The sequence below is a fragment of the Primulina eburnea genome, chromosome 7, assembly GCF_022965805.1.
Source record: "Primulina eburnea isolate SZY01 chromosome 7, ASM2296580v1, whole genome shotgun sequence".
Taxonomy (NCBI): Eukaryota; Viridiplantae; Streptophyta; class Magnoliopsida; order Lamiales; family Gesneriaceae; genus Primulina; species Primulina eburnea.
Genome location: NC_133107.1, coordinates 40,666,310 through 40,671,741, shown reverse-complemented (window position 1 = coordinate 40,671,741; position 5,432 = coordinate 40,666,310).

Sequence of the window (5,432 nt, the reverse complement as noted above, 5' to 3'; positions counted from 1 at the left end):
TATTGTGCTTTGATAAGTGATTTCATGTGTTATGATTATGGGATATTCATATATATTGATATGGTCAAGTTTTAGTGTTGTTTATAGTTCATGTTATTGCCAATGGGTTAGAGAAATTATAGGGGCCTAGTTGTTGATGATTTGGGAATGGTTGAATGCTAGTGGTGATGGTTTTATGCTTGATTTTATATGGAATTTGGTTGTTAAAATTCATAATAATTGAGTGGAATAAGAAAATTTTGGATATTAAGTTAAGAAAAGTCATTTTTAGGAGTTCGTGCCGGAGGAGTAGCGATCGGGTGCAGCAGCGCCGCACCTGCGCTACCATTGGCAGCGCAGGGGCGCTGTCTGTGCGGCAGCAGCGCCGCACCCGCGCTGCTGCGTGCAGCGCGGGTGCGCTGCTCCAGCGCTGCCCATTCGTGTGCGGGTGCGTTTCCTTCGATTTTTATACGAAAAGTGCATTTTCAAAACACACTTTTAAGGTTGGGAAGGAATTTATATTGCATTGTATTGAGAAATATCTTCATTCCTTCATCTCTCATTTCTCTCTCATACGTAACTTCTCTTTTCTTCTCCAAAATTCTTTCTTCTAAATCTTCTCCAAATTCAAGGATTTTGTGGAAATCTTAGCATCTCCTAGTCTAGGTGCTAGCTGCAAGGTAAGATCTTAATTATTTATGGGTTTTGTGAAGAATTGTTGGGTTGGATGGATGCGTTGACTTCATGGATCTAAGTATATGATGTTAATTCATAGTTTTTATGGTGTTTATTGTTGTAGGGATTCTATTGAGGTCATCTTTGCAATCAAGTGTTGATTGGGTTGTAAGTAGAAGCTATTTCTTGTGCTCACATGATATATATGTATCCAAGCCATGTTTATTGATGTCTAGCTTCTTTTATGGTTATATTATGCCATATTCATTGTTATATATTCAAAGATCCAAGAATTCTATTGATTCCATTGTTAAAGAAGCTAGCAAACTATTGTGCCTATCAAGTGTTTGATGAATTGTCCCAATAAATTCATATGCTACAATCCTTTGTGCATATCAAGTGTTTGATGAATTGTCCCAATGAATTTCATATGCTACAATCCTTTGTGCATATCAAGTGTTTGATGAATTGTCCCATTGAATTCCATATGCTACAATCCTATGTGCATATCAAGTGTTTGATGAATTGTTTCAATGAATTTCATATGTTCCAATCCAAGGAAATGATAGTAATTCATGCATGTCATTGGCCAATCACATGAAGAGTGTCTCTCACAGCATGGTATATATTTTCATATATCACAGAGATGCTATACATAGATTATCTCTCACAGTCCGATATATATTTATATATATCAACAGAGATAATATTCACAGGTCACAGATTACAAGTTACATACTATCATTTCATTTCATGGTTATCTCTCACAGTCCGATATATATTTATATATATTAACAGAGATAACATTCACAGATTATAGATCATTGAGCTATTGTTTCATATTCATGCTATGGTATACCATCTATATTACTCTTTCATTATTGTTCATTGAAGATGGTATTGTTCACTTTCATTGCCATTGAGATATTTCAAGCCAAGCCATATAAATATGTATTTGTTATGTAAAGTGCTCTACTTACTGAGTTTTATCTCATTCAAGTTATTTCATGTGATGCAGGTAATAAAAAGATTTGAAGCAGATTGTCCAAGGAGGAGAATTCATATAGCTATTGAAAATGGAACAACTTTTATTTGGTTATGTTAATGTTTTATTGGTGTGAGTTGAACATTTAAAGTTTTAAAAATATCATGTATTCTATTATATGTATTGTGGGTATTTGATTTATGATGTATTGAATTTATGTATTGTTTGGTTTGTATTTTATGAAAATGGTTACAATGGATATAAAGTATATTTTCTTTACGATAAATGCTTCCGCTGATGTCAAGTTATATTTCATTTTAAAATAATTTTAAGTGGGGTGTTTCAATATCTAGATATAAACAATAAAACAAGTATGTGATTTTGGTTGGGAAACTCAAATGTGATCTCATTTGAGTCGTGATTCCCCAAACAAAACATGTATTATACCTTTCGTCGCACAGTTGTTGTCACAGTTGACAATACGAATCTGAAATGGAAATGTTGATACAAAATCTATCAATCTCTTATCTAATCAACACATATCCAAGTCACTACGCGATCCCGATACAATTTGACGGCATAACGACGTATATTCTTAACACCGGTCAATCCAAATTTCAACAGATATCAACACTATATCATCCTCAACTCATACTCAAATCCTATGCACAAACCATATTCAAAATCGATATAATGTACTTCTAACTATGCTGAATTTCATAATAATTGCATATGATATCTGTTCTTCGATCTGTTTACAAATATATCATGCTCAATACGTCAAGAACATAATATAACTTTCATATTCCAATTCCTTTAACATCTAAATCGTGAAACTTGCTAAAGTTAAACAATACTTACATCACTTTGTAGCTTTCAAAGCAAGGAACACAATTCTTAACTCGGAATATGATTTGGATAGCTAAATCGTGAGATATCTAACTTTAAAGCTTGAAAACCTTGAGAAGTTATGGAGGAAATCTCGATTCTGAAGGCTGGAACTGAAGAATAGCTGAATCAGCGCAACTATATATATACTAGGCCATGTGTCAACAGGAGAAAGAGAGTGGATTCCTCGCATGCACCACCGCGGATGCGGTACTGTAAGGAGCGCGGGTGCGCCAAGCTTTCGGCAGCCCTACAATTTTTCCAAAACTGTCGACCGCGGGTGCGGTCATGTAAACACCGCGGGTGCGGTCTCAGCACCGCGGGTGCGGTTTAATTCTACCGCGGGTGCGATGTGGCTACGGGAATTTTACTTTCTGCCCATTGCACCGTGGGTGCGGTGCTTGCCAGACCGCGGGTTCGGTCTTGCACAGCTAAAATTTCATATTTTATCGCATCGTTTCGCCCCGTCTGTTCTTGCGTTTCGTATTCAACTATCTACGAAAATCTCAGGCATTACATTTCTCCCCCTCTAAGAAATGATTTCGTCCTCGAAATTGCAGGTCATTTTATCAATGCAAGTATAAAAGTAATCACATCAAAGCTAGACAAATACTTACATTATTGAAATAACTCAGGATGTTTCTGGCGCATATCTGCTTCTGTTTCCCAAGTCGCTTCTTCGACGCCATGACGACTCCACTGAACCTTCACAAGTGGAATAATCTTCGTTCTGAGCTGCTTATCTTTCCGATCAAAAATCTGTGTCGGTTGTTCCACATAGCTCAAAGTTTGATCAAGTTCAGCTTCGTCAGGTTGAATGACATGAGAAACATCTGGCATATATCTTCGCAACATTGATACATGAAACACGTCATGTATTCCGGATAGAGAAGGAGGAAGAGCAAGTCTATAAGCTCGATCGCCAATCTTTTCAAGAATTTCGTAAGGACCGACGTATCTAGGAGACAGCTTCCCTCGTTTGCCAAATATAACAACGCCTCGGAAAGGAGAAATCTTCAAGAATACTCTGTCTCCTTGCTCGAATACCAACGGTCTACGTCTGACATTGGCGTATTTTGCTTGTCTATCCTGTGCTGTCTTCATTCTTTTCTGAATAACTTTCACCTTCTCAGTCATGTCACGAATCATGTCTGGCCCCAGTTCTGGTACTTCTGAGATATCATCCCAATATAGCGGAGATCTGCACTTCTTGCCATACAAAGCTTCAAACGGTGCCATCTCGATACTCGTCTGATAGCTATTATTGTAAGAAAATTCGCAAAGAGGTAGGGAATCTTGCCAATTAATGCCAAAATCTAGCACAACGGCTCTCAACATATCCTCTAATGTCTGGATAGTCCGCTCTGACTGTCCGTCTGTCTCAGGATGGTAAGCAGTACTCAGTTGTAATGTCGTACCTAAGGCCTGCTGTAAACTGTGCCAAAAGTGAGAAGTGAATCGTGGATCACGATCTGATACGATAGACTTCAGCACTCCATGCAATCTGACTACCTCTCGAATATATATCTCCGCCATCTGATCTTGTTTATACGTCATTTTGTATGGAATGAAACAAGCAGATTTGGTCAATCTGTCAATAATAACCCAAATCGCATCGCAACCTCTGGATGATCGAGGTAACTTCGTCACAAAATCCATGGAAATGTGATCACATTTCCATTCTGGAATAGATAAACTCTGAAGTAACCCCCCGGGCTTCTTCCTTTCAGCTTTTACCTGTTGGCAGTTCAAACACTTAGACACGAATTCTGCAATATCTGATTTCATATGTTTCCACCAGAATTGTGTCTTCAAGTCATTATACATCTTCCTGCCACCAGGATGAATGCTGAATCGACTACAATGTGCCTCTGACAGAATTTGCTGTCTCAACTCTGTAACATTTGGCACAACAAGACGGTTATTCACATACAACACATGATCACGTACCTGATATTCTGATAAATGTCCTGCTCTGACCATCTGAATCGATCTTTGCACATTCTGATCGGTTCGTTGAGCTTCTTTGATCCTCCTGATCAAATCCGGCTCAACTTGAATAGCAGCAAGCCGTAGTGGTCTCTTATCTGTATCAAATGCTAATCCAGAGAGACAGCAACTTTCAACTAACTTTGTAACACCTATCGTCGATAAGGACAAGGTACATACCTTTCGACTCAAGGCATCTGCTGCTGCATTTGACTTTCCTGGATAATATTTGATTTCACAATCAAAATCTTTTAATAGATCAAGCCATCTACGCTGCCTCATGTTCAGTTCTGATTGAGAAAATAGGTACTTCAGGCTCTTGTGATCGGAGAAGATTTCAAATTTTTCGCCGTAGAGATAGTGACGCCAGATCTTTAATGCAAATACGATAGCCGCCAATTCCAGATCATGAATGGGGTATCGAACCTCATGTGGTTTCAATTGTCTTGAGGCGTATGCGACCACATGACCTCTCTGCATAAGAACACATCCCAACCCTCGGTGAGAGGCATCACAATATACAATGAAATCACCCGTACATGAAGGTATCGTCAACACTGGAGCACTAGTCAGCTTTTTCTTCAGTTCTAGGAAGCTAGACTCGCACTCCTCTGACCAAACGAATGGCATATTCTTCTGTGTCAATTGTGTGATCGGCTTTGCAATACTGGAGAAATCTTGAATAAATCTTCGGTAGTATCCTGTCAGACCCATGAAACTGCGTATTTCTGGTACCGAAGTCGATCTTGGCCAATTGATCACAGCTTCCACTTTACTCGAATCAACAGAAATACCATCTCCAGAAATGATATGCCCCAAGAATACAACTCGATTCAGCCAAAACTCACACTTTGACAATTTCGCATACAGTTGCTCGTTTCTCAACATTTGCAAGACAATTCTGAGATGCTCTGCA